The sequence below is a fragment of the Myzus persicae genome, unplaced genomic scaffold (genome assembly GCF_001856785.1).
Source record: "Myzus persicae strain clone G006 unplaced genomic scaffold, MPER_G0061.0, whole genome shotgun sequence".
Lineage (NCBI taxonomy): Eukaryota > Metazoa > Arthropoda > Insecta > Hemiptera > Aphididae > Myzus > Myzus persicae.
Genome location: NW_019103921.1, coordinates 119,665 through 141,165, shown reverse-complemented (window position 1 = coordinate 141,165; position 21,501 = coordinate 119,665). Strand labels below are relative to the sequence as shown.

The 21,501-nt window shown below is 30.2% G+C and overlaps 1 protein-coding gene across 1 annotated transcript in view; it reads left to right on the top strand.

The window, feature by feature from the left end:
- Positions 1 to 21,501, top strand: part of LOC111036341 — a 61,747-nt gene that overhangs the window by 12,175 nt on the left and 28,071 nt on the right. The window contains exon 3 of the mRNA XM_022318336.1: positions 7,931 to 8,047. The gene's annotated coding sequence lies outside the window, so the exon portion shown is untranslated. The remainder of the gene's footprint in view (positions 1 to 7,930; positions 8,048 to 21,501) is intronic.

The window sequence follows — 21,501 nt, the reverse complement described above, 5'->3', positions numbered from 1 at the left end:
CTATAATATAATATTATATTGGTAATAATAATGTACGTTTTTTATAAGCGAATGTCAATCATTGACGACGAATATTTTACCTGTCCGCGTAGGTATTAGGTTCAATAATATTACGACGTCGCACTCGAAATAATAATAATAATAATAATAATAATAATAATAATAATAATAAATAAAACGTCAGCTGAAATTCAATCGTGTCGACAAGGACTATCGGCGCTGTTGAACACCGCGTTCGCTTTTTATTAGATTGGCTGTGCATTTTTACACGAAATAGAACACACACACAATATCGTTTCGAGTCACATTTCAACGTGAAATCCATAAAACGTGGAATTATCAATAACGGGTTTTTCGTGACGGTTTGATTGCTGCAGCGTTATTTGCAGAAAATGAAAAGTCGCATAAGACGTTTGCAGGCTCGATCGATAAAAAGAGCGCGGTGAAGTTGGACGACGATCAATGTCCCATCACAATATTTTAAACTGAATTCAAAACACATAAATATATAATATGATGTTGTGATATTGCAAAAATATTTTACATCAAAATAGTACTATTTTGTGTTACTGCGCAGTGAACTCTCTGTCAAACCCTCCACTACATCAGCTATCAGATTATCGGAGGGTCGCAAGTATTTCAAATTCGCTTACTTATAAAGCTAACGGCCCTTGTCACCAAAGCTGACGTTGAATAAAAAAAAAACTCTTACTTTTATAATTTTGTATTTTGTTATATCTATATTCTATACACAGCTGTGAGCCATGTTATCCATGTACGAAACGGAATTATTTGCAAAATATATTACATTATTATTATTCTCACATTTTAATTTCACTATAATATTATCATAATATATAATATTCGAAGCGCGATGATTGCACCGACGTAATATGCTTAATGCGTACTGTACAATGTGCGTTTCACTTACAAGCCTAAAAAACGATTTAAGGTTTGTTTTCGGTATCAGTTTAGGAATAGAATAATAATTGTAATAATATTATTATTAAATATTTTAAGAAGATGTCAGGGCACTATTGGTTTTCTCTCTCTGGCACAAAGCAAATTTACGTCTAGCAGAACCAATTTCCGTGTTATAACTTTTAATATCTAAGTGGTTGCACCTATATTATTAAACTTCAAGTTAAGAACATTACCCGTGTCCCTACTTTTGATTATTTAATGCTATTTTAATCTGTTTGTAAGTCAGTGCAATTTAATGTAATTAAATGTATACCTAATCTAACCTGCATAACAATTTAAATATCGTAACACAGTTAATGTTCTTAGCTTAAAGGTTGATGATATTTATTAGGTGATAATGTTTTTTATTTTATATATATATTTATATTTTACGGCTTATAAAATGTCTTATTATATTCAATCATTTTAACTTAACTATGTTTAATTTAATCTTTTTCATTTATCTACTATATTGTCACCAAATAAGAACCTACTCTAACTCTACGACTCGAGGTCCTTCTTCAGTGTAGAGTAACTTCTACTAGTATTTCTCATGTCGTTATACTATTTATTATTTCTTGTACTAGAACAAAAAAATAATCATTAATTCACTATAATATTAAAAGTTACAACACATTGTTAGTTCTGTTAAACATATATTTACTTACTATATGTTGGGTCAGAGAGAAAAAACAAAAAGTGTGCTGATATCCTTTTAATTGTACCGAATACAAATACGTCCGTTACCGCACTCCAAATGTCGAACGAATTATATTTTATTGTATGATAATATTTTATTATTATTTATTGTGCGTATTATTATAATACACTACATAATGACCGATTTGCCCAATTATAAGCAATTCGATAATACTTTGTAATCAATAGTAAAAATAATAATAATAATTTTTGATTTGACGAGGAAAACAGTTCGGTACGAAAGTATACTACTACTACTTTATGTTACCCGTGGTTTTCGATAATATTTTCAAAAGTTTTATTTTTTTTTGGACGAGGGGGGTGGGGAGGGTCACTCTGACGCGTGTCCGTAAGGGAGACGTGATTAAAATATAATATTATCGTATCCGTCTTGTGAGTATAATAATAACGACCTATGCAGACATATTCGTCGCGCTCACGAAACGTACAACTTCATGAATAAAATACTACAACGGTTCGTATTTATAACAATAATACAATTATTGTGATAATATTTAAACGAATGTGTACTTTAGGGTTCAAGCAAAATTTGAAGAACAAAATATCTCTCGTCCAACTGCGTCAGTAACAAACGTTAGTCGTGAAGCGTATTTTGGTGAAAACGATCTATTGCAAAACGGACAAGCACCTCTCTCCCCGCTCCCCCAAAAAAAGACCACATTCATAATATTTTGTTTGGATAACACCGCGAATTTCACGCTTAACTCGTCTGTGTTTTTTCACCGTTGGAACTAATTACAGGAACCATGTTCAGCGTCATCGTTGGTCCATATAGTATAGGGATAAAAATACAATAAATTCTTCTCTTATTTCCATGATGTGTCATATGTAAATATAAAATTATATTTTTTTTTTATATACGCGACTCGTTATCGTATATTATTTTAATTTAAAATCAAGCTATAAGATAATTTTTATTTCCAGTTAAATCAGAAGCCAAAACTCTTTCCCCCTACAAGCTAAAATTACGGTAGTGTGGTGCGTGATAAATGATTTACGTTTATATATTATGTGCAATAATTGCAAAATTTTTAATAAGTGCCATTCTTTCGTTGGTCAGAGGATATTTTTCTAACTTTAAAACGTAGAAAAATCATCTAGCTTAAATATTTTTTTATTTATAATTCACTTTGTGATTTTCTAAATACTTGAGATTTTAATACAAGGTTGCTTAAATCATAATATATTTTTAATAAGAATATTGAATATATTTTGAAAATTTCAAATTATTTTTATAAGCCCTTTGATTTCGAAAAGTCAATATACAAAAATCTATATCAGATAGTTTATTCAGTCATTTTTTTCGAATGCCATGATTTATTATTGCTATTAAATTCATTATTTAGTAATAATAATAAGACACTGGGCACGATGCGTCTGTGCCGAGGCGATCGGACAATTCTTTATCGTCTTGTCTTGGCTTTTATGATATTATGTCAAACAACATGATCGATCATAACATTATTTTCTAAGATTATCAGTGAGACTGACGACTATATCAATAGAAAATTGTAATCAGTAGAAATATTCCTCTGAGAAAAAATAATATCGACCAGACTAAGTATTTACTTACAATTAACGCTGTTATATTACTTTGAAGTTAACTAAATAATTAAACTCGTGTATTATTAAACTATTCCCATTAAAATGGTTTGTGTTTATTCGTCTGTTATATCTGGATTTACACAATGATGATAACATAACGTTTTGGTCTTTTTAAAAAAATTATTATTTGTATTACGTTATCTCATTGACCGACATTATTTACAAAATTACAAATCTATCCGGATTTTATCGTTCCGCTAAATATTAATCAAACAGAAATCCTAATTATTATAACTGTTAATTTTGTAGATTAGGTAAGTTTGTTTGTTTCGAGTCAATATGCATTGCTTTAGACTTTGGTTTATTAGACTAAAATCGATCACTGCAATCATTATTCGGTGTGGCTAACATTTTGACACACCAAAATAATACGTAACTATAAGAGAATGTTCTTGCTTCACTCGAAAAAAAACAATGATATGCGATAGTATTGTTATATTTTCATTACTGTTAATAATATAAGTATTTAAAAAAATACTTTTGTTCTAATAGATGCTTATATAATATGCATAAATTTGTTAATTTATTAATCAATAGTGATTTTTTCAATACATTTTTTCGGAATTCATTTTTAAGACTAAATCGACGGTTGCCGTTTTACGCAAGCATCAATAGGAATACCTTTTAAGTAAAAACTCAAAATATTTTCTACTCCTACAAAAAAAATATTTAAATGTCTGTTATATAATGGACAGAATTCGTAAAGAAAAAGTATAACATTTATTTTTTAAGTCATAGGACTTGAAAATCATATTGGAGCTGGCTTATGGCATAAAGCCACTATGATTTCCTTTAACGTAAAAATATCACCATATCTAGTCATGGTTGAAGGAATTTAATTTTCTGAACATATTTCTCTTGGGGGAGGGTATGTTGGTCGACGGTCATAGTTGTTATAATAAACTATATTATACCTAAACATAATAATTGGTTTTCAAAAACGTAGTTACGTCAGAAAAACAATTTTCAAACGAAAACCATAATATTATGTTGAAAAACTAACAAATATCGCTTACTGACTTATCATTTAAAAACATATTAATATGTTATTTATAATATAATAATATATCATGAAATTTTTCAAGCAAAACTTTTTGTCCTTTGAGAACTCGTTTTAAGTAGTAATAATATGACCAGGGCTCTGACTAGTTCTATAGAATTGTTGCTTTTTACTATAAAATACAGATAAAAGTACCATGGTAATAATTATATATTTGTTATATGTATCAAGGATTCCAAATATGTATAAAATGTTATTGGGTATATTTTACGCATTTTAAATTTGAACTTTGATGTGCCATTTCCCAATTTTGGAGCTATTTTTTATGATTTGTGTTTTGATTCATATTTATCTTTAGTTTATAAAGACATTTAATAACATGTAATTAGTACACATTCATAATTTTGTTTTTCATTAAATCGTAGTTTAGTAATGGGAAGTTTTGTATATTACGTTTTTCAGATGAGTATTGCTTTCAACATTAATTAAAGTGAATCATTTATTCATTTTTTTGTAACAATATAACAAATTAAAAATGTCAATAATTGCATAGGTATACCTTTTATGAGATGCTTATACCATAATATTATTTACTATACACAAAACTTTTTTTTCGGATATTTTTTGTATATTTTTAGGGACTATTAAAGCATATATTATATCATGAATTATTATAGTTATTTTTAGTGCTAGGCATCTAAAGTCTGAGAGTTGATTTTGACCCACACCGATTTCGGTAAAATCAATTTAGTATACATACTTATACAATAAACATATTGTATGCGTATTCTAGGTATTGGTGCAGAAACGATTTCGTAATTTTTAATCGAGGCGTGTATATAATAGTAAAAATGTAGTCGGTGGTACACTACCGGTCACGCACAGTTTCTTTTGAGGCACTTTTTATAAATTTTTAATGCAATAGGCGTTTCATTCGTTTAAATGTAATTTAATATCGTGTTACTATAAGAGTTTTCATTTACACGCATTACTATACTGGTGCAATGCACGTATTTTTGAAGAATGATAATGATTATATATTTTGCATTAGATCGTGGTATATTCTTACATACCTATACCTAACAGTGGTACCTAATATCTATGTAGGTAGGTATATGTAGAAAGTGGGAAAATCAAGAATAATTAATAGACTTTGAATTTTGGTAACAGAAACCATTAACCAATAGTTTCCGAATCCGTTCCGTACATAACGTGATTTAATGTAAATTTATTGTGGAAATACAAATTTCTGTTTTCCCAAAAGAGAACCATCATTTTTTACCGTAAATTTTATTGAGTGGACATTTGTTGCTTAAAATTTTGATGTATTTATATTTCAAAATTGATCGGTTAATATAACTCACTAAAAATTTCAAACCACCTCATAGACCTCATATTATCTTCCAAGCCTTATTCTTAGTCCACAACATTAAATAATTTAAAAGTTATCTAAACATCGATTTTGATGCTATAAAATATTCGGAAAAACTAACTTTTAATAGGTAATTTTATCTATAATAGAAAAGGGGGTTTTTCTCATTTGAAAAACAGCTAGGAGTTTATATCTCTCCAAAACACTCCGAAGTTCGAAAAATCTTAAGAACTTAAAAATACGGTTCTATAGTAGGTGTATTTAAAAGTTCCGAAAATCAGTTTTTGATAACTACATAATTAGAGGGAAAAGGGGTGCTTGGCGAATCGCCCTGTATTGTCAGATACACTATAGTCTGTAGTCTGAAGTCTCTATAAGATATCTCTACTATAATTTATCTAAATTTTGAAATTTTTATGGATACTATTCTGTCCCTTTTTGAGTACATTTTTTTTACCGACCATTTCATAGAACTCTATTCAGTTTCAGAATTTTTAGTTTAAAACACACGGGTTGACATTTTATGAAAAACCTTTTTAAAGAATCGATTTGACAAATAATTTGATACGGTCGCTCAAAAGTATCTTGTTACGGACTCGAGTGCTTAATGTTCGATGAGCAGGTGTCTAGTTATTGTACATTTGTAAAGAGTAAACACAAATTATTAATAATAATATATGTGCAATTTGTATTGTAAATAAACACGAAAACCTATTTGGAACAAGTGCCACGAATGAGTGATGCAACATTTTAGACGGAAAACATATCGTAATAATATTGTATCGGACGTATACGTTTTACGATATTACAATATTATTTATTATTCTAAGGTACTTACTATTTTTCGTAACTGTGGGTGAAAAGTGCGCAAAACATAATATCATTATCGACCTGTTGTACGGACGACGGCATGCGTCAAATAATATAATAATCCAATTATCGTTTCACTAGTTGCATTTCGAAATTAACTGAGACAAACGCACACAAGTCCGTTTGAAGCGATTCGACTTCCATGTGGACAATTCAAATACATATTATAATATATGCACCCTAAGTCCGAATCGTGCACGTCTTGTGAAATTCGCCATTAATGTGCCATCGAGGTTTCCATCACGTCCATGGACCACCCGAACTATTTCAGCGTTGTCCATAGTCATTGTCAAAAACTAAGGTTTAACCTATGTTTCAAAAAACTTGGTTTAATTCTTAGACCTTGGTTAAACTCGGGTTTAGTATTGTATTATTCATAGTCAACATAGTCAATGGGCTAGAATGGGTTTTTAAATCTGTCTATTATCTTGATTTTATTATTAACAGCCACAGTCTTCAGCGTATTTAATAATAATAATAATAATAGCAATAACATATTATGTATAGAATAAGCCAATAATAGCTTAAAATATTTAAAAATATGTTAATATAGGTACTACTTCTTCTGTGACTTCTCCCTTCAAGACCATGTCGTTCAACAAATTTGTCTCCAGATTTCCCTATCCAATGCTAACTCATTCCAACCCATCCCGGGTCTCACTTTCTTTCTTTGACGTTTTCTTCCCTTGACCTTCTAAGTGACCGTATTCCCTGTGCAAAATAAAATATATATTAATATACTAGACCAAATTAAAAATAACATTCATTAATAGATATAGCTACGACATTTTGAATTCTTATTTTTATATAAAATTAAACACGGTTTGAACTTATTAATATTACCACTGTTGAAAAAATCAATATTTTCTTCAGTTGTGTTATGGGAGAGAATGCCAGTTTTTTATGTAGAACAAATATTTAGTATCAATCGATTATAGGCACTTTCAATATTGCACTTTGTACGTTGTACCTTGTGTGAGAAAACTATACGACCTCCGAGAACACAATATCGAAATATTGGCAAAAAAACAAAATATATCGTATTTCGGTGACTTAATATTATTATCTGCAGACGAAGTGGCTTCAAATATATTATGCGAGTATGCGACATACTCGCGTGGGTACTCTTCCGCAATGTACACCGACTTTCCAGTGTATTAAAATCATAATATTTAATAATCATAGTACATTTTTTCATTCGAGTGTTAGAGTTTCTATAATATAATTATGGTCACGAATGAGCATAACTCATTAGTTTTATAATACACTTATTTTTATTATTTTCATTTTACATATTATATTTTTGTATATTTATAATATTTTTTTAATAAAACCTTGACCAAAACAATTGGCACGATTCCGATTTTTTTTCAATACTTATGATTTTTTTGTTTTTGCAGGTGACTTTACTGTACGTTTGGTCCTTGCAGTACAATATGTCGTGAAGTTGTCAGCTACTCAGCTAGTTCATCATCAGCTTTTAGCTTTTTATCTAGTGGCCATATTTCCGACACTTGGTGAGTACGAGTGATTATGGTTAATTTTTCTACGTTATCATCTATTTTTAATCCATATTTCGTTTTCTGTCAATATGATTATTTACCGACTATTTATAAAATATATTATTTGTCTAATTTCACCAAGTTTATTCGCTCTCTATCTTTGTATCATCTCCTATTATATTGCATCATCATTATCATTATCATCATCGCTTATTTTTTAGGTCCGAGTATAATATACAAGTCGGTATTGATTTTTTCCTCGTTACATAGTGTATTGTAATCGTTGCCAACTATCGTTACAAGTATATTATACATCGTTACGTTCGTACAGATATTACACAATAATAATGATAATATATATAATGTTCGGCTTAATACGTATGTCGTATACAGTTTTATAATAATATTATATTATTGGTGGTTACACGGTGATTAGTCGCGGTCGATCGAACTCGAAGGCGATTCCGACGCAGGTAAAAAACAGTCGAGTGTAACAGGATTTGATTCGACGTGAAAACGACTTTATAGGTAAAAAAAAATATAAATTAAAAATATATATATAAAAAAAAAAACAACAAAAATTGTGACACGAGACTGAAATGCAGTAGGTACACATATGACATAGAATATAATAAACTGTAATGTACGGCGGAATTCCTCGGCACGGTGCAACCAAATTGCACATTGCTTTTATGTCTTATGCAGAGGTGTATTTGAGCATATCGATGTAACGATATTGAATAATATCGTTCTATATTTTGGGGTATTCCGCGCCACATCGTGGGTGTTCCCATGAGTACCTATCGTCATTCAGTATAGGACACTGTAATGGGTGTGTTAAATTGAATTCAGTGTTACTAACAATGTTTCAGAGCAGAGTATCAATGCATAATATGAAAAACAATTCTGAGAGGAGAGTGTCCATCAGACAAAGTAAACTAAATATATTTTAAGATAATTTAGCTACACAGTTATATTTTATTTTACATTTATAGGAATACGACTTGTGTTGAATTAATTGTTGCCGATAACATTGCATTTCCCAGTGTAATTATGTGCATAAAGTATACTAATATAATATGTTAAAAGTAATAATTACCTTATCAAGACCATATCACTTTAATGTCTTCAATATTTAACTTCAGACATTCATAAAAAATAATTATGGATTTACACTAAATTATTTTTTTTCATCCCACCAATAACAATTTATGAGGAACCTTCTATTTAATTTTCAAGGTTCTTTACCAAAACAATTTTTTTTTATCAACATTTATAAATAAAAACAATTTCAAATGACTATGAATGTAGCTCAAAAAGTATCAAAAGATTTTAAAAAATGTATCATGTATACAAAATGCTAATACAAAAATTTGGTCGTAATTTAAAGAATTTATGTTTATTCGTTTTTGTGTTTGGTACATCAAAAAAAATCCGATTATTTTGAAAAGTACTAACTAGATCCAATTTTTCAGCAGAAACTTCCCCTATTGTTGAAAATTGAAGAATTTTTTCAACTATAAATCACGTTGATGAATACACAAAAAAAAATTACACACATCGTTGTAAAATCTAAACATTCATTGTTCCGCTCAGAATCTAAAACGGTGATATGATACTGAAAAGCAGTAATATAATACATTGTATAGGTACACGACGAAATTCCTCGGCACGTGCAACGAAATTGCACTACATAACGTCATAATTATGACATCATCACAATAAATCCCAGTGCAATGTACTTTATGTACCTAGACCTTCGTTTTAAAACGTCTCATAAATCAGTGTTTGGGAGCAATGGCACTCAATGTTTAGGTTTAGGCCGCACGACCTGACCACTGATTTTCATATGAGGTTGGTAGATGAAGATCTTTAAGAGGACTCACGGAAAATTCCGTGTTTGTCCTTATTTTTTTGTTCTTGTTTTCATCGATTATATTTTGAAAAATACTAGAAGTTAAATTTCCATCCCTCAAAAGTACTAGCTAGATCCAATTTTCTACCAGAAACCACCCCTTAATGTTGAAAATCAAAGTATTTTTTCTACTTTAAATCACGTATTCACAAAAACAAAACACACATAATTGTACAATCAATACATTCATTGATTGTTCCACTTGACCATTTAGAATCTAAAACAGTGACACGAGACTGACACGAGACAGTAATAATACACCGTAATATAAGGTGGAATTCCTCGGGACTTGAGACAAAATCGCACTATATAACATAATAATTACATAATAATCACAATTCTTGTGCAATTTACTTATATGAACGGTTTAAAATGTATAATAAAAAATCATTGTTTGGAAGTTGCAGTGTAACTCGATGTTAGGGATTGCACTTTAATTTTTAAATGTGGTTGTTGACTGAAGATATCTTATAGCTGGACGAACGGCGATTCATCACCAGATGGATTGCAATCAAGAAATGATAAATACTTATTTATTCAGTTCAGACAATAAGACGTGTCTAATTACTATTATAATAGGTACTAATTGTATACATACCGTTATAGATATTTCGTACACGGCACAAATCGAATTACGTGTGATGAATGACAATGTATTTCGTTATCGACGTTTCCTTTGGGAGTTAAGCAAGTTAGACTTTCACAAATTGTTTTTTTTTTATGAAATATAAAATGTAGACTTATTGTGGCGGCTTGTATCCGTTTTATTTTCATTTGGACTGAGTTCATTTTAAGAAGTTTGATGCTACTGTTTGGAAGAAATGAGTTCCTTTTAAGAGAGTAGACATGTTGAACAAATTGATTTTTATAAAAAGAAAGAGAAACGGAACAAAATTATTTTATCAAGGAAAATAGGTATAAATAATTATAACATGTTTTCGGTCAATTACAGATCAATACCAACAGATCAAAATATATGAATCAATTTCTGGCACTAATATACAAACATTTAAATATTCTAAAGTGCAGGCTGCAAGCACATAACACCAAGTGATATCTATTTTTTTTCAAATTGTCATAAAGATCGTGGAGGTAAAATAAACCTATAACAGTTACTTATAAAAGGTTTCATATGTAAAACATGTTGTGTTAGTTTACTCAAAACTAGAAATTAAATAGAAGATTTAATTTTCTAATTTACATATCTATTATTTTAACCATTATTTTTTGTTTTAACTAAAAAAGGAACTCGTTTATGTCCCGTGAAGGAAAGAAAAAAAAATTTTGTACGGAACGTGCCAAACATTGATTACAAAGTGTTTTCGTACTGGTAGTTGAGTTTATAGGTACCTACAATATGTTACAATATTATTATAATAATATATTACCAATCATTATGGATTTGGAGTTAAAAACAGTCGACGTAAAGATGACATGATGTATGAGGCAATGCAAACTCTATCAATACGTTATTGCCAAACGAGGCATTAAGCACATCACGAAGTCTTGAAAAATGGATTCGTTTTATTCAGTCATCTCATCTGTACCCAATTAATTAATAATACGAAAATCGTGCAACATGTGGTTTCGTTATACGGTGTATTAATGGGTTTGTTGAACGCGTGCCTTCAGACATACGAATTACGTATTAAGTACCTATATCATATTTTATAATATGGACGGAAAAGAAGAATCGATTGGAATTCGATATTATGTGTATATAAGCAGAACCATAGTAATAAAATACACGAAGAATAATATTTAAAATATTCATGGGCCGAGTTCTTATTGAGGGGATATTGTATTATAAATTATATGTATGTACTTGGCAAAAAAGATTTATGAGCCACTATAAGATAATAATAGTAACATAGTTTCAATGAAAAATATGCACAGTGAATAATTTCAAATAGCCAATTTATATGATATAATATAATAGTACCTATTTTATATTTATTAATTTATTATGAATTTATTTTTCTTAAATTGATCTGTCGAGATGATGTTTAAAACTGTTTTATGCATATTTTCTTACTTTTTAACATAAATATGTGACTGATTGATTTTTCGTACGGTTTTCGTTGTTATGGTTACTTATTAACAAAAACATATTCATGATTCATAGATTTTCTTTGTAAAGGAAAAATAACGATAGCGTGCTATGGTTTATAAATAGCCATACTGAAAAAAGTCATGTAAAAATAATGTGCATGGGTATCTTATTACAACAGTTTTTTTTAGGCAGCCGAAGGTGCTCGGTCGTTTTCTGAAAAGATAATTTTTGATTTTCTCAGTGATGCATAGTATGGTGAACTTCCAACAGGTGATTTTTGACTAACTTAACACAACCAGAAAATAATATAATAATATGCGACTTCACTGTCGTGCGCGGATGTAAACCAAACGATCTCGATAAGACTCTTGTTTGGATTTCTTTCATGATAGTTCCTACCTCTTTTTAGACGGACACTAATTTAATAAGACATAATTACAATGTCATTATGTTCTAATATTTTAATAATTTTTATTGAGAGTTGTCAAATTTCTCCTTGTTTTTTTAACGTTATCCGCTATATTAATTTATTCCGCCAATTCATTTGCAAATTGAAAAACAAACTGAGAACGCTCAATTCGTGTCTATTGTTGTTCATATTCCGTGTCATTGCAGTGGCGTATTATAATTCTGCAAACAAAAAAGTATATTATGTACGACAAGTTTAAAACGACAGCGTAATAACTATAATAATAAACATACACACAACAGCGCTGAGAACAATATTTAATAATTAATAATACCCGTCACAATGCGGTCATGATGTTTACTGTTATGAAGTCATCAAAATCAAATTTTAGATAGATTAAGAAAAGCAAAAAAAACTAATATCATTTATATATTTTTTTTTAATAATTCACATTCAGAAAATTTACGTTTCGGTGTTCGGAGTTCTATTTTTTACGCACTACAAAGCACTGCGAAAACTTTTTTTAAATTTATTTTTTATTTTAAAGATCCATTAGGATTTCTAAATTTTTTTTTCATATAAACTCACAATCGTTGATTTTCTGACGTGGTGTGTTTTTTTCAACACTAAGCTGATAAATAATTATGTAATATTTTTCATATCGAACCAATTTAATATAAATATTTATTTCGTACATTTGAAATTCAGCTAAGAAAGTTTGCAGTTCCGAATTCATACATATTCGCCCACTCTTAGTTTGATAATAGTGACGAAACCTACAGTTTTCAGAATATTTTCATAATATACAATTTCACATTAAATATTTTTATTTTAAAAATACCGTTTTGGGTTCGATATTGATGCAAGAACTATTTTTAAATGATTTATCATAATATTTATAATTAAATTAAAATACGAAGAATTTAGAAAATAAAACGACTATTCGAAATCCAGAGACCCGGTAGAGAAACGAACACCTATGTTGTACATTTTTTGAAAATGTCAGAATTATATAACTTAATTTAATTTAGCGAAATAGTAACAGTTGCTATTGCAGCGTTTGGTTCAATAAAAAAGAAATCAAGAAAATAATATTTAATTAATTGTTTGTTAGGTATGAAAACAGCAATTTCCAATTTGTGTATGTTTGTAGCCTATAGACTCAACAACTGCTCTACAAATATCGACGACAAAAGTTTCACAGATCGCTCTCGGAGATATCAGAAAAGTTTAAGAAGTATATAGTTTGAACCGCGTTCAAAAATGAGTCGTATATTTTCCGATCCGCCACGGGCTAATTGCCCACCCCGGTCGAATACCCAGTTTACACAGCCAGATGAACACCGATTCCGATTGGCCCGCGACCCGAGGGCTGAGGGTACTCTAAAACCGACATTTCCGCCGATAAAGCCCAGTGTCTCATGTCTGTTCATTTTTCCCTGGTGAAGTCGGATTATACGTCACTGCTAAAATGCAACGTATAATAACATTACGATGGCGATGTGCGTCGAATCCCTGTAAAACTAACTTTTAAATTAAATCGCACTGGTCGTTTGTCTTATTGACGCATTGGCACGATTAATTAAACATAAACATAAACACGGTGTCAGCGTGTACCTATATACAGTGCGTGTAGGCCACGATAGGGATTGAGTGCGACACAAAACCAATTTCATGAAGTCTGCAGCTCTCGCCGACGATAAAAAAATATAATAAATAGCATTTTTGGCTATAAAGACAGCGTGAATAGCCAAGACCAGCGCAGACTTAACGAACGCACGGGCTGTGGTAAAAACAGGTATAATGTAGTTGTAATGGACAAGTAAAATGTTACGACGTGTGACCTACCGTCAAATTATTTACAATTATTATTATTATTGTTATTCACCTCGGTAGATATGAACTTCTCCTTGAACGTTAATATATAATATCATATCATCAATTCCGTGATTTGTTCTTTGTTCCTCGTGTGAAAAGTTACATCAACAATGATTATACAGCACCTGTATGTTGATAACTCGAATATAACATGTTTAATATTATATATATTAACTGTTGTCAATAAACCGTAGTTAAAAAATGTATAATTTTCACATTCTTCTGATTACAAACAATTATAATACGCTATCTCTATAATATCATAAATTCTTATCAAAAACTAATACATAGGTTTGCGTTTGGAATTACATTTTCATTGTATCCGATACCCGGGGGTCATAATTATTAAAGTTTTCAATATCGATGGATGTAAAAGTACGTTTAGGTTATGTTCAACATTTAAACAGCTTTTTTTCATAGTTTTCTTATACTTGGAAAATATTAAATAATAATATATTATATTGGATAGGATATTTTTGTAACGTATAGAAAACATATTATTATGATAAGTACATTTAATAATTCATACAATACAAGTTTTTTATGCTAAAAGTTACAACGGACTTCTTGACAAAACACTTTATGAAACGTGTTAATATACATAAACTCACGAAATTCTAAAGTCCTCGATTTATATATTATATTTTGACGGTATCGTCAAGCTATTTACATTTTTCGACCATTTGGTATACTTGGTACATTACTTTTATTTTGTCAACATTTTTGGATGAATAACAGACAGCCTATAATGTTGAGATAACCAAAACTTAAAAAAGTTATAACTTCAGGGCTTGGAACTTTATATATTTGAATACTTCTACGAAAGCTGCATATTATTATGACCTGATTTGACACAAGTTCGTTTCAAAATACATACAACTTAAATCCAAAAATGTGTGTTGCATATTTTATTAAATTTAATTGATTTTCCAAATGTTTATGACTTTATACATAAATATCAATGTACATTTTGTAAATAAATAAACAAAAAAAAATCGAGTTTAAAAGAATTTTTAATTTTTTAAAGGGCCTTCAAGTGTTATTATGGTAGTTGATATTTTAAATCATACAATAGTCTTAATAATTAGATTTACTGTGCATTGTTATATTTAAAGTAAATTTTTTTTTTAATTATAGATATTACAAAATAATATTATAGTATATCCTATCAGATAGATATTTTTGTATATTATTATTATTTTTCAATAATTATGCATTTTTTGAAGTTTATGCCCATATAAATGCAAATCTTAAAGATAAAAAAAATAATTACACGTTATTCTGTAAATTTATGATTTTTTAAGTGCGTATGTATTACACGCGCACATATTTCATTGTTTTTTACGCAGAAAGTTCCGGGTCCTGGCTATGAATACATAATATGTGTAAATAAAATTAAAGTAAGCCGAAATGCGTTGGCCAACAAAGATTATTTCGATTGGCCACCTGCATATTACACATATTATTATCTGCAGGGTTTGCTTAAATTAACTAATTATTGTTGGTATAGATTTACTTATTATCATTATAAGTGAATGGATCTTTTTTTCGTAAACTCATAAGCTGTGCCGTTTGCTCACCATCGTTATTCAACGACAGATTCCTCGATTAGTTTACCTTGTTTAATCTACCTCGACATCGTTACATTTATGTACATCGGTTTCATCGATTAAGTGGCGCCGAAGTCCGTGTTAACGTCGGGCTATGCAGGCCTCACCTCTTTTTTGAAAAATGTGGCCCCATTTTATTTATACCATAACTTTTTTACGATCACGAGTATTTGGAAACCTTGATAGCGAGTACCAAATCACCCGAATGCATGTTCGACTACCTCTATATTAGATTGTCAGATCACATTTTAAAAACTTCGGCGCCATTATTATCGTTCCCATTACGTTATAGGTTACCTATAGCAATATCAATGAAAAATAAATAACACATCTATTGTTGTGCACATTTCGTTACAATATAGTATTAATATTAAATGTTTTGCGGAAAATTCAAAATCGGGTAAATCGAGCGTGATTTTTCACACCGTGTCTGATTACGATGATAATATATGGATAAAGGATATTCATAATGTTATCACACATTAGCCATTTCTTCTGCTGCACGTCGTTATAAAGAGAGCCACAGTATCATATTATTATTAGGTAGGCACTCAATCTTGATAACCGTTTAATATAATAATAATATGATTATTAGCAATCGCAATTTACGATTACAAGTGTTTCAAAACTGATTAACTACTGCGGTTAGCCTCACCCATACATTTACAATATTTTTTTTCATTCTGTAAACATTTGCAATACGTTTTACGCATAAGGATATTTCTCTGCTCCGTTTACACATAATAATATCATAACCTATAGGTAAATACGTCACGATGATAATAATAACACATACCTACCGTATAGGTGTACTCTATATACCTACTTCAAGTGTTTGATTTCAAAATTTCGACGTGTTCAATAATCATTATTATTCGATAACAGCGTATTTATAGACGACTTAATCCGTTTAACGTTTTGCCGCCATCGCCAGCTTTTCTGGTATATGTTGACGATTTAAATTGGATTTTTTTATTTTCCATTTGGAGTAGTCTACCTGTGCGTGCACTTCAAATTGTCAAAAACAATTAATTTTCGTACACCATTTCGATTTGATGGGCATACAGTGTTTTTTTTCCACCGCGTTCATTTGTTATTTCGATGTCAGATAAAAGAAAAAAATACCTCTATAGGTACTTATTGTTTTCGACTGAAGAGTAGGAATATAATAAAATATATACCATCTATCCGGTACGTTTTGAAAATGTCGAAGTCGGGTGGGTCACGGAGGCAGACGTCTTATTTATATTATGCTACGTTCAAAGTCACGTCGCTTCGGTGTTTTTCTGCCAAAAACTGCTAAAATAAACGACCCACTGGACCTGACAAAGACACCGAGAGATGAAAATGTCGACTCGAAGACAATAGCTACCGGCACACCTTCAGACGTCGTGAGTTTTCAATGCGCACTCATTTTTTTGACATTTTTTTTCTTTCAATTTCCTCGAAAACGGAGTTTTCCGTTCGGAACAGAGATGAAGAAAGGCACACGACCGCGTAGTCATTGCCTTAAAACTAACACATTATATTATTGTTATTCGTTGCGTGCTAGGAATCTAATGAAATTGTCGCTTTTTGAATGTTTTTCGCCGAAGTAAAACCGCCGTAGACCATGCACGAGCAGACAATGTGCCCTTCTGGCAACTTTGAGCACTGTTTCAATAGTAGACAGGTATAGATGTAGGTAAACAGTGTATGGTCGACATGAGAGTTTGGTGCACACGTTTATCGTCCAGTGTTTGCGAGTACCTTACTAGGTGACAAGTACAACTTTGAGGAAATTATTTTTTAAGACGTAATTTGACGGTAATTTAATTGCATTTTATTGTAGTTGATTGATGAAACTTTTTTACATGCAAAATCAACAGATTGCTAGTTGCTTTATATTTATAAACACATTTTACGAACGAATTGATAGTATTTCCTTATGTTAATACACCATATAAGTAACCACGATTTTCTGAAAGTAAGATTTTTGTTATAGCTAATTGACGAAAAAAGTTTTATTTTCAATGAGTAGAAATTTAAAAATGCGTTTATTATTTGAAATAAATTTAAAAAATAAAGAGTAAAATGTGCTAAGCAAATAACTTTAATTATTTTCATAAAAGGTTCTTAAATTAAAGTATACATGTATATTGTCGGATGCCATTACTTAGTTAATGTATTGAAAACATAATATTAAAATACGACGTAATATTAAACTATAGTGATATTCTTGAAAATAAAAAATAAAAGTTTTGCTTATCATATCTATTTTAAATAAGTTACTTCTAAACTCAAAAGTAATGTTACTTGACCAAGTAAAAAAAAGGTATCTTAAGAATAATTTAATTACAATATTATTTTGAAAAGTAATTCGAAATGTAATTAAATTTCCAGAACAAAAAAGGAACTTCTCTAATACACTGCATTTATCCTCCTTTGAAATCCCCTTCACGACACGATCTGGTACACCCATATACGTAGGTACAAATCTTAACATTTCCAATTTTTCTTTTTATTACATTACGCTTTTCGTCGGATATTGTTTGTTTAGTTCCTAAACACGAAGAGGTGAGCTCTGTATATACATATAAAGCTACTACCACATATTTTTTTTATACATATAATTTCGTTTCATTTTTATTTCAACGTATTTTTTCTTACTGTAATCACTTTGTCAGTGTTCCATTACTTTTAAATGCATTTATTCGTTCCTCGGAAATACGTAAGTCTAGCGAATAGATAGGTACCTAGTACCTACACCATATAATATACACGGTCGTAAGCTGATACAGCAGGTACGGAAATAGATTTTTAACAGTCCCATGAAAACCAAAATGTATTTTCGAAATTACTTTGGTGAGCGAGAAGAGCTATTCCGAATCAAATAATAAGAGACTCGTGTAATATACTGCAGCTATTAAGTCCAAGCTTTTCGGCGAACACGGCTTTCGGCAGTCAAAAGTCTTACGTATTTCGAATAAATCGTTTATAATTCGTACAGTGAGAATTAATACAGTTGGTACCTATACAGTGTACCTATAACCACAAGCAGGTGGTTGATTAGGTTCTACATCGTAGTTATTGTAAAAATTATACAGTTAAATGTACAATGATAGTAATTTATAGTCACGATTTATAGTGATGGTTTATGTTTGCTGTACGTATGGCAACCATGATATACATTTAACATTTTTTTATTTACCTTTTCACTTGAGTCGTTTAGTGTCACGATTTATTTCGACTCGCCCTCTTGTAATGATATCAAGAACGTTTTCAATGTCAATGACAATATTTACAAAATAACGTCGATTTGTTCGTATTTTGAAATGTTTTAAAAGCGATTATACGTGGGTACTTAAGTTTCTTTAAACATTTCAGTTATTATAACATTTGACGTACTATAAGTACTCACATAAATACCAGTTAGCCTTCGCTATGTACTTTTGTTGATATTAAATTATTTTTAATTCGTTTGACTCGGCGACTCGGCAATCGGCATACATAATAATATAATCGTCTTACAGAAGTTGCCTGTGTTCTCTTTGTGTTCTGGGTGTACTTAAAGTCAGTAGTCACTACTTGCTGGGCCCGAACGTACCAGGCACCAACTTCTAATACCTATTTATTTTTAGATTTTTTCAAAATTCCAACTTTCTGATTAGGAACATGAAAATTGCCATTCGAGACGACATTGCATCTTGTGAACGATAACTGAGTTCAATTTATAGACATGGTTACACTATATCCACTCACCCAAAACACTTTATATCCGTTGAATAAATTACAATGAAATAATTGTAATATTTAATATAATATTGCTATTTCTGTTTTAAAAAATAGCGTGCAAAAAGTTAACAACTACATTTTTTATATTGACGATAGACATTATAATACTCTTTTGTAAAATTTGAATTGTCTTGGTACCTACAACTCACTCATTTTTTATAATATATTATATTATATAAAGTATATTTTACAGTATGCCCACAATGACTGAAAACACTCAACATCGCAACGAAGAGTTATTTAATTTAAACCAAATTTAAAACTTGTTGACAAGCGCAACGTGTGGAATCATTTAGATTAATCGGACATATTTTAACCGAGTGAAATCAGCTTCCTACTAATCTCTTTTTGATATTACCTATGTATATTGTACATACATTTTTAAGAATACTCAAAAATACACTATTTTGTAGTTAGGTATTATATTTTTTAATCATATCTTCAAAATAATATTACAGTTCATCTAATTTTTAATTTAGGCGTTTATTTGATTTTGATTTTATGATGTAATGCATTTTGCTTAAACTTAATAATCAACTTATTTTCATCACATTATTTGCAATCATAAGCAAATAGACTATGCCACAATGGAAGGAATCTAGAAAATCAGTAGGAGACCCATAGCTCGCTCAATTAAAAGATGATCGATTGATAAATAATATTTTATATGTTTACACATGGCAACAAAATCTACGATGAGAGATAACAGTGTTACTTTGACCACTAAAATCCATGAGAAAGTATACAGAGAAAAATTATCAGTTGTTAAAGTTGTTGCATTTTAGAAAAAAAGGTGTCTCTTTGCACATGCACAAAACTCGCATACACGAAGAAAAGAAACATAGTTATGTAGTACGTGGTTTGTATTATCTCGAAAAACAAAAAATCGTGATCAAAATTTTACATTTCTATGTACTCTCCGATAGATAAAAATCGAGTGTTTCCAATTATCGTAGACACACTGCATATTATATATTTATATACATAACATATTATGTGAGTACCATCAAAACTAGCATTAAAAGTTTAGTTTCGTACGATAATATAGGTATTATATCATAATGTGGAACACGGCCGGGTATTAATTGAGCACGTGATGGTGGATCTGACTGTCACAACCGCCGAGATGAACTGAATCGCGAGAGGCCCTTGTAGTGCAACACTAGACAAGCGAAATAATGATTGTAAAGAAACGATGACAATATAACAATCAATGTAATCGTAATTCATAATAATACACATCGTATTATACCTATCCATATAAAAATAGTGCTGCAATAAAGGCTGCTCGTACCGCGGTGTCGTCGTGTTTGTCTCTCTCTCTCTCTCTCTCTCTCTCTCTCTCTGTACATATATGTGTATATCTACAATACAATATATATGACCGAAAATCCACTCGACGGAATCTCGAGCATCACGTTTTTATGCGTATTTTTTTTTCCATCGCACCTATCATGAGAGCATTGTACTTATGTATATATATATATATACCACACTGCGATATAATAATAACTCAATATAGGTTATAGCCTATAGGTATAACTTCGACGACGAAAAAGACCGACCGTCAAACACACACATGCAATAATAATAATAATAATAATAATAATAATATTATTAATAATAATTAATAATAATAATAATAATAATAATAATAATAATATAATATAATAAGTATATCATCGTAGCATCCACTACTCGATATAATAAAATATAAATGATGTACAGGCGGGTCCTCTGAAGAGCAGCTTATTCTCAGCGTTTTAAATCGCCAACGCGGCTCTGCTATTTCGTTTTCGTTTCACGAGGTCATCGGCGACTGCTTCTGCA